We start from the raw sequence: 9,645 nt of genomic DNA on the forward strand, positions 1-9,645 counted from the left end.
ACTTCGAACAGAGCTCGCCGATGCCGAGGCTCGCGGTGGTCGCTGGCGTTGATCCACGGCGAGGTAGGGGGATCGGAGGGTACCTACGGGTTCACTGTGTCTTTCCGCGTCGGTGGGTGCTGGACTTGGCCGTCGGCGAGCACCACGTCGACGGTGGCCTTAACTCCGGCGGACGGCGGTTCGAGCGAGGATGATACTCTCCGACGGGAGCTGCAACCTTCAAATTAGGGCGCGAGTTAGAGAAGTGGATGCACTAGAAGGCTACTGGCATGGTTTGAGAGGCGGGGGTGCACGCACTTTAGCCAATCTTGCCGGATCCCGAAGCGGGTCGGGGCGGCCGGAGTCGGGGAAGAAGACCTCCCCGAGGTCTCCCCAGTGGCTGGGCGTGGTTCTGGTGATGTGGAGTGATGGTGCTTGGTCGAAGGCGAGCTCGGGGTCGCTATTTATAGCCGGCCCGAGGCAGTTGCCCTGAACGGATAACTCTGGCGGGCGATTACGGCGAGGCAGTGGTCGGGATGGAGGTTTAGGTGATTGGGCATCAACGTGATGGTCCACTGGTTCCGTTCAAGGGCTAAACTTGGTATGGTATGGGTGATACTCCAAGCTCTCGACGGAACGGCCTCACGGGCACGCCGGCGGCAGAGAGCGTGCTCTGTGCTGTCCAGGCCACGACGATGGCTCTGCAGCACGCACAGGGACGGGGACGGCCACGCGGAGGCTTCTGGTGGCTTGGGCGGTGCTGGACGGCGCCGTCCCTCGCTGCGCCTCTTTGGCAGCCGCGGCAAGTGCTGCTGCCACCGCTCACGGGGCGATGCACCTCTGCCAGCTCGCCGCCGACACCCGCAACCGTCCAGGCGACCGTGCGGCGCGGTGGATAAGAAGGAGGAACAAGGAGCAAGGCGCCACTGCAGTTACTGGCGAGATCGACGAGAGGTTCTGAAGAAAACGACACTGACGACTGAAACTGTTCTCTGAAACTCTGAACTTGACAGTAACAGTGCACGCCAGCTGTTCGACGAAAGGTTTTGGGCACGAGGAAAATTTTTCTGGAGCTGGGACTTGGTGAGGTGACCTCTTGATGCATCTAGAGGCTGCCTGATTTTTCTCAGATTTTTAGGAGAAGAATACAAATGAATTTCACCAAAATTGGCAAATATGGTCCAAACTTGCAGCAAGCACATTTTGAAAATTTTGAATTGTGGACCAGTGGATCTTCATGGATCTTGGTTGAGGGTTCTAAGGACTAGCCAGGGAAACTTGTTTGGAATCAAAACCCAAAGGAAATCTAGTGGTTCCTTTGCAAATCTCTAAGGGCCAAAATAGAAGACAAAAGATTTTTGATTCAAAATAAATGGAAATAAATCCAAGGGGAAGTTTAACTTGCTGGATTTGAAGCTTGACTTGACACAAAGTGGGAAGATGGCTTTTGGGAGGGAGATTTCAACTTAGGTCATGGCAAGAGATAATTTTTGAAAGGGGAAGGATCACTCCATAAGCCATAGGGTTATTTTTAAAAGAAAAGATCTCAAAAACTTTCCCAAAGAAAAACATTTGTGTTGAGTCAACACAAGATGAAAAACCCTCAAGACCAAAGATCAAGTTTTGGATGAACCCAAAGAAAATACTTGTCATAAAAGAAAATTTTGAGAAGGAGAGTCCTTTAGAAAAAATAATTTAGACCACCTCCTTCAAATCAAATAAAGAATTTGATAAAACCAAATAAAATATTTGGGGTGTTACATGTTGGCCAGTATTTGTTGTGCCTTATAATCTTCCACCGAAAATGTGCATGAAGCAGAGTAACCTGATCCTTGCACTAGTTATTCCCGGTCCAGATCATCCAGGAAAGAACCTAAACGTTTTTATGTAGCCTCTAGTTGACGAACTTGATGATTTGTGGAGAAATGGTGTAGAAACTTATGATAGTTATCGAAAGCAAAATTTCACCTTAAAGGCAGCTTTGCTTTCGACTATTCATGACTTTCCAGCTTATGGATTAGTAGCATGCTGGAGCACTCATGGAAAGCTTGCTTGCCCTATATGTGGATCTGACATAAAGACATTCTCATTGAAGAATGGGAGAAAGCCATGCTGGTTTGACTGCCATAGGAGATTCCTTCCCACTGACCATGCATTTCGTAGGAGTGTGAAACGTTTTCGCAAGAAAAAAACAGTTTTAGATCCTCCACCAAAGCACTTGTCCGGAGAAGAGGTGTATGAAGAACTCCAAAGTCTTGTCCATGATGAAACTGGCAAGAGTAAATTTGAGGGGTTTGGGAAGGAGCACAATTGATAGCTATAAGTGGTTTGTGGCAGCTAGAGTATTTTCGGAAGTTGCTGCTTCGCCATAACATTGATGTAATGCACAATGAGAAAAATGTATCTGAGGCTTTACTAAACACATGCCTTGATATTCCTGAGAAAACTAAGGATAACAACAAAGCACGCCAGGATGTTGATTTATATTGTGATCGACCAAAGCTACACCTGAACAAGAATTCAAGGGGTGTGTGGAAGAAACCTAGAGCAAAATATTGTGTCAGCAAGGAAGATAGAATGACCATCCTTAAGTGGTTTAAAGAAGTGAAGTTTTCTGATGGGTTTGCTGCTAATTTGAGTAAAATTGTCAACTTGAGTAAAAACAAATTCATTGGGCTGAAAAGCCATGACCACCACATCATCATGGAGCGCCTCCTGCCAGTTGCCCTACGAGGCTTCATCCCAGAACCTGAATGGAAGGTCATAGCAGAGTTAAGTTTTTTTATCGGCAATTGTGTGCCAAAGAAATTGCTCCAAAACGGATGCGTGGACTTGAGGAGGAGGTTCCTGTTCTATTATGCAAGCTTGAGAAAATGTTCCCACCAGGCTTCTTCAATGTAATGCAACACCCGATAGTGCATCTTCCATATGAGGCAAGGGTTGGCGGCCCTGTGGCATATCGTTGGATGTATGTTTTTGAGAGGTATGTTAGACTATATAACATTGATCTATACATTATGTTTTGATATATTTATGTCATTTATTGCTGAAACTTCTAATATTTTGTTATAGGGCAATGCACTATCTTCGTTTAAAAGTGTGAAACAAGGCAAGAGTGGAGGGTTCAATCGTTGAAGCTTGTATTGTGCAGGAGATCACGAATTGTGTTTCTCTTTACTTTAGTGATCATGTTCGCACTATATGGAAGAAGAATCCTCGATATAATAATGGAGGAACACGCGTGCAGAATGATGGTTGCACCTTAGATGTGTTTGAGCATGTAGGAAACCTACATGGGAGGCCTATTGCCCGAGAACTATCGCGTGAAGAGTTGAATGCAGCAAGGTTGTACATTTTGACTAACTGCTCTGCTGTTGATAGATTTCGTGAGTAAGTGATGAATACTTTGTAATTTTAGAATTGAAGTGTGCAAGATGTTTATAATCATACGCGGATTTGCAGAACATTTGAAGATGAAAAATATGCAAGTCATCCAAACTTGACATCGGAGGGCCTTGATGAAATGATGGCATCCGAATTTGTGGAATGGTTCGAGATTGCTGTAAGCACATTTTAATTAGCATTATATCCTCTCCATTCAACTACTACTATGTTTCATAATCCGAGTTTTTCTTTTCATTTCATTGTAGTGCAAAGAAGATCCCAATTCTGATGAGGACTTGTGGAATTTAGCTAATGGATGCAGCTCTAGAGCCTATTCCTATAGCTCCTATGATGTGAATGGCTTTCGCTTTAGATCAGAGATATCTGAGAAAGAACATAGAAGGTTGAAAACGGTGAACACAGGGGTTTGTTTGTCATCCTTCATCTCAAACTGAACAACTTGAGTACTATGGTGTCATTGAGGAAATTATCAAAGTATCCTTCACAGCTGGTAGAAAAATTGAGATGGTACTCTTCAAATGCCGTTGGTTTGACCCCATCAAGGGTGTGAAGCCAAATGCGAAATTAGGTTTGGTGGAGATAAAGTGGTCTTCAAGGCTATGTAATTTTGAACCATGTTGAGGATATAACCATTAGAGTCACCCGCCCAGGAGGGGCTGGGTTACGTCATAATGATCATCACGTGAAGCCCAGTACCAAGCTCGAGGATGGCGGTTCAGTAATGGGCTTAAGATCCGGAGGTGGCTTAAGGCCCGTAGTGATAAACCGCCGTCATGGCAAGACTTGTAGTGTAAGGTAAGGATAGTTAAGAGTCCGAGCCGGACACTGTTATGAGCCGGCTGGGACTCTGAGAGCCGCTGGGCGTCAAGCTCTCTATATAAAGGGACGACCCGGCGGCGGTTCAGGGACAAGTAAGATCAAATCGATAACCAGGCAGGGCGGTTTAGCTCTTGGTCGTCGAAACCCCAAGCAATACAACCTCAACTGGACGTAGGCTTTTACCTTCACTGTAAGGGGCCGAACCAGTATAATCCTCGTGTCCTTTGTCCCGCCTAACCCCTTTAAGCTTCCTAGCTGCGATGGCTCCACGACTAAGTCCTTGCACGAGGACATCTGCCGTGACAATTCCACGACAGTTGGCGCCCACCGTGGGGCAGCGCACGGTGGATTTGAGTTCTTGAAGGGCAGCTTCGAAGGGCTCAAGGGATACGTTGTGGGCCGGATGACCAAGAGTCGTCGCGGCAAGCTCTACATCGACGATGCAAACTGGGGCCCCGACGCCGGCTCAATCGAGTACGGGTACCGGGTCCCCTTCGACGGAATCCATGTCTTCATTGGCAAGATTGGTGAGCCGGGCCCTGAGCCGGACCTCTGCGCCGATCTCATCGAGACGGCTCAGCGTCCACGACCTGCCCGGACTCTGCCTGCCTTGAAGCGTGCTTTTGTGGGATGCGTCCATGGAGGACTCTGTGAAGGATCTGGATCTGGCGATGAGACGGCCGCTCGCTCTGACGGCGAGTCATCCACAGAGGAGACCGATTCGTTATACCAACTTCAAGATGGCAGGCTCAGGGGTTGTTGCGATGGCGACAGTATTCTGGACCCCTTTGAGCCGCCGAGCCGGGTTGGAATCTTTATGGCCGGTGCACAACCTGTTCAAAACCCCGCCGCCGGGGCAGGAGGCCCTGTGCACTCGCCGGCTCAGGTGCTGATGGATCTCACAGACAAGATGACGGCCCTGTTAACCACTACGGTCACCCCAGCGGATCAAGCTCAACATGATGCGGAGGTGGCACAGTTAAAGCTGGACATCGCAAGAGCCAAGGAAGATCTAGCAGCAGAAGGGATCAGGATGGCTGCAGAGAGGGCGGCTCTCGACGCCCAGACTCAGCTGATTCAGGCGCAATCTTTCCGGCTCACGATGGATCAAAACACGTCCAATGAGATCATGAGAAGGAGGCATCAAAAGGCTCAATCTCGACTCCCTCCGGTTTATGATCCTCGAAACCTCTTCAACACGCCTGGTGCAGGGCCCAGTAACCCGCCAGAGATCACGGAGCCCGGGGCTGGAACGCCAATTCAGCCCCAAGTGATGGGGCCTCCCCAGGTGAACACTACCCCGCCTCAGTACGTGCCGATACCACCGGGTCATTATGCCAACCCGTTGGAAAACATGGTCGCCGCGGCGGCGCGACTGGCGGCTCTCCCAATCGAGGGCGACTCTCCAACGGCGGTCGAAACCCACCGGGTCAGAGAACTCCTTCAGACGGCTCTGGCGCAACAGGAGGCATATTCATATAGCCGGGACATGATTCATTCAACCCCCCATCCAGGCCGGAGTCCGAGTTATAGCAGACACATGGTCTCAGCGACCGGCTCAAGCAATGTCCAACGCCGTGACTTGCCTACTGGCCACGGCCCAATTCATAATGGAGCTTTTAACGCGGTAGACCAAGACAGAGCACGGCAAGAGGCGGAGCAGGCGCCTCAGTTGACGGCTTACCAGCCCCTCCCGGTTTATCTGACGGCTTCTATCAAAGCGGGTATACCTACGAGGACCGGAGGTGTCCCCTGTCTGGTGCCGGCTCTCCGTAATGAACGTCTGCCCAAGGATTTCAAAGGACCTAGGAAGGTACCTAATTACACGGCTGATTTACAGCCCGGGGCATGGATCGAGAGCTACGAGATGACTATGGAGTTGCTGGAGGTCAGCGAAGCGGCAATGGCCAAATACTTCACCATGATGTTGGATGGGACTGCCCGCACTTGGTTGAAGGGACTGCCGCCTAATTCTATCACGTCATGGGCAGAGTTAAAAGCCTAGTTCATCCAAAACTTCAAGGATACGTGTAGGCAATCTATGTCAATTGTGGATTTGACTAACTGCAAGCAGCAAGAGGGCGAGTCCACAACCCATTGGGTTCGCCGGGTCAAAGAGATAATACATTCGTCTGATAAGATGGATGCCAGCTCTGCAGTTTTAATGTTGGAGCAAAATTGTCGCTTTGCGCCCCTGAAGATGAAGCTCGGGCGGCTCAAGCGCGATTGCAATGATATGGGTACGCTGATGGCGGCTCTGGTCAAGTACGCCGACTCTGATAGTACCAAGGATCCCGCGTCGGATGATGAAAGGACAGGGAAGGGAAAGAAGAACGGCAATGGCAAGGGCCCTCAGCATAACCCGGCGAGCCAGGGAGGTAGCAAACATAAGGCTGATGGCAGTATGGACTTTGTGGCCAACGCCAATGCGCAGGGCAACAACCACCGTCGCAAGGGAAGACCACCTCCCCGAGCCGGGGGGTCAGGCCCGACACTTGAGCAGTTGTTGAATGAACCTTGTCCAAGGCATGGCTCTAGGGAGAAACCGGCTACTCATCTATGGAAAGACTGCGCAATCATGAAGGCCTTCAAAAATTCCAATGCTTTTAATGGCAACAATGGGCTAGGCGGCGGCTCAGGCGCCGGCGGCTTTCATGGCCCGGGCGGCGGCTCAAATTCCAATTCTCAGAATTTTCAAGGGGGCTTTAATCAGCAGTCCGGCCAGGGTCATCAGCAGCAGCAGCAGGGGGGATACCAGATCAATCCAAAGCAGCTCAATGGCGGGCAGTATCATGTGTTTACTACCAGTTTGTGCAAGCGAGAGCAGAAGCTCCATAAAAGGGCTGTGAATGCTGTTGAGCCGGCGGTTCCACGCTATTTAAGATGGTCTGAGCAGCCTATTGTGTGGAGTAGGGAAGATCATCCTCCCCGGGTGGATAATCCGGGTCACCTGGCATTGGTGGTGGCTCCTCAGGTTGGGGGGTATAAATTCACTAAAGTGCTCATGGACGGAGGCAGCAGCATCAACATCCTCTATTATGGACCTTCCGTCGTATGGGTTTAACTGATAAAAACCTCAGCCAGTCCAATACTGTTTTCCATGGGGTGGTGCCCGGTAAGTCGGCGTATCCAGTCGGAAAGATCAAGCTGGAAGTAGCCTTTGGAGATGAGTACAACTACAGGGCGGAAAAACTAACCTTTGAGGTGGTTAAGATAAGAAGTCCGTACCATGCTTTATTTGGGCGGCCGGCTTACGCCAAGTTCATGGCACGACCGTGTTACGTATATTTACAGCTCAAGATGCCGGGTCACAATGGGACCATTACGGTTCATGGCAGCCGAAAGATAGCCTTGGAGTGTGAGGAAGGTGACGCGGCTTACGCTGAATCTGTTTGTGCAACGGAGGAGTTGAAGTTTTACAAGGACAATGTTGACCCGACGGATATGACGTCTTTGAAGAAGCCAACCACGGAGCATGAGCCGGTAATGAAATTTAAGTCAGCTGATGAGACTAAACTTGTTGACTTTGTTCCAGGTGACTCATCTCAGCAGTTCAGCATCAGTGCCAATCTGGATCCGAAATAGGAAGGCGCGCTCATCGAGTTCATCCGTGAGAACAGGGACATCTTTGCATGGAAACCTTCCGACATGCCGGGTGTACCTAGAGAACTCGCTGAGCACACTCTCAATATTGATCCGAAATTTAAGCCGGTCAGGCAATTCCTCCGGCAGTTTAATGAGGAGAGGCGGAAAGCCATTGGTGAGGAGGTAGCCCGGCTCTTGGCGGCCGGGTTCATTGTTGAAGTTTTTCATCCAGAATGGTTAGCTAACCCGGTGCTCGTGCTCAAGAAGAACAGCACCTGGCGGATGTGTGTGGACTATACGGATTTAAACAAAGCTTGTCCGGTTGATCCTTTGCTCTCCCTCGTATTGATCAAATTATTGATGCTACGGCGGGCTGTGAGCGTTTAAGCTTTTTGGATGCTTACTCTGGATACCATCAGATCAAAATGGCAGTTAAGGACCAGGAGAAGACAGCGTTCATCACTCCCTTTGGAGCCTTCTGTTATGTGTCTATGCCTTTTGGGCTCAAGAGTGCACAGGCGACTTACCAACGTTGCGTGCAGAATTGTCTTCATCACCAGATTGGGCGCAACGTTCATGCCTATGTGGATGATATCGTGGTTAAATCCAGGGAGAAGGAGACCTTGATAGATGATCTGAGAGAGACCTTTGATAATCTCCGGGTCTACAAGATGATGCTTAACCCGGCCAAGTGTGTTTTTGGTGTTCCTGCAGGCAAGCTCTTGGGTTTTCTGGTTTCTCACAGAGGCATTGAAGCTAACCCGGAAAAGATCAAGGCAATCACCTCTCTGGCTAAGCCGGCGTGCATAAACAACGTCTAGCGTCTGGCGGGTCGCATCGCTGCGTTGAGCGGGTTTATAAGCCGGTTGGGTGAAAAGGCCATGCCGCTGTATCAGCTGATGAAGAAGACAGATAACTTTGTCTGGAATGATGCTGCTAATGCTGCTTTTGAGGATTTAAAACGACAGCTAGCTGATCCACCAGTCCTTGCTGCTCCTGTCGACAAGGAGCCTTTATTGTTGTATATAGCCGCTAACACGCGAGCCGTCAGTGTGGCTATGGTGGTGGAGCGTAAGGAAGCGGGTAAGGAACATCCGGTTCAGCGGCCGGTTTACTACATCAGCGAAGTACTCATTGAGTCCAAACAGTGGTATCCACATTGGCAGAAGCTTGTTTATGGTGTGTTCATGGCAAGCAGAAAGCTTAAGCATTATTTCCAGGGCCACCCTATCACTGTGGTCAGTTCTGCCCCCCTAGGAGATATCATCCAAAATAGAGAAGCCACCGGAAGGGTTGCTAAGTGGGCTATAGAACTTGGGCCTCATGGTCTAAAATACGTGCCGCACACTGCTATCAAATCTCAAGCATTGGTGGATTTCATCAACGATTGGACAAAGCTGCAGGTGCCTGAAGAGAAACCTGATAATACATACTGGACTATTCACTTCGACGGGTCCAGGCAATTGGAGGGCTCGGGGGGCTAGAGTTGTATTAGCTTCCCCTCGAGGTGACAAGTTTTGCTATGTGCTACGGTTGATGTTTCCCTGTACTAACAATGCAGCTGAGTACGAGGCCTTGCTCCATGGTCTTCGGATGGCTAAGGAGATGAGCTTAAGCCGGGTAAGGTGCTTTGGCGACTCAGATTTAGTGGCCCAGCAAGTGTCAGGCAAGTGGGATTCCAAGGACCCCCTCATGGCGGCTTATCGCCACGAAGTTGATGCCATTGCTGGCCATTTTCAGGGTTACCAAGTAGAGCACATCGATCGCAGGAAGAACGAGGCGGCTGATGCATTAAGCCGGCTAGGCTCTCAGCGAAAGCCGGTGCCGCCTAATACTTTCTTGAATATTTTGCATAAC

At 49.8% G+C, this 9,645-nt stretch overlaps 1 long non-coding RNA gene across 2 annotated transcripts; it reads left to right on the forward strand.

The window, feature by feature from the left end:
• Positions 1–23: 23 nt before the first annotated feature.
• On the forward strand, positions 24–3,746 carry LOC123145249 (uncharacterized). 2 transcript variants are annotated; one of them, XR_006472199.1, is made up of 4 exons: positions 24–2,962; positions 3,131–3,369; positions 3,442–3,541; positions 3,630–3,746. It is a non-coding gene; the product is annotated as an uncharacterized lncRNA (long non-coding RNA). The 2 variants fall into 2 exon arrangements; XR_006472198.1 differs by having other exon boundaries at positions 26–2,962; positions 3,052–3,369.
• The last annotated feature ends 5,899 nt before the right edge of the window (positions 3,747–9,645 follow it).

This window comes from Triticum aestivum, chromosome 6D (assembly GCF_018294505.1).
Source record: "Triticum aestivum cultivar Chinese Spring chromosome 6D, IWGSC CS RefSeq v2.1, whole genome shotgun sequence".
NCBI classification, from domain to species: domain Eukaryota; kingdom Viridiplantae; phylum Streptophyta; class Magnoliopsida; order Poales; family Poaceae; genus Triticum; species Triticum aestivum.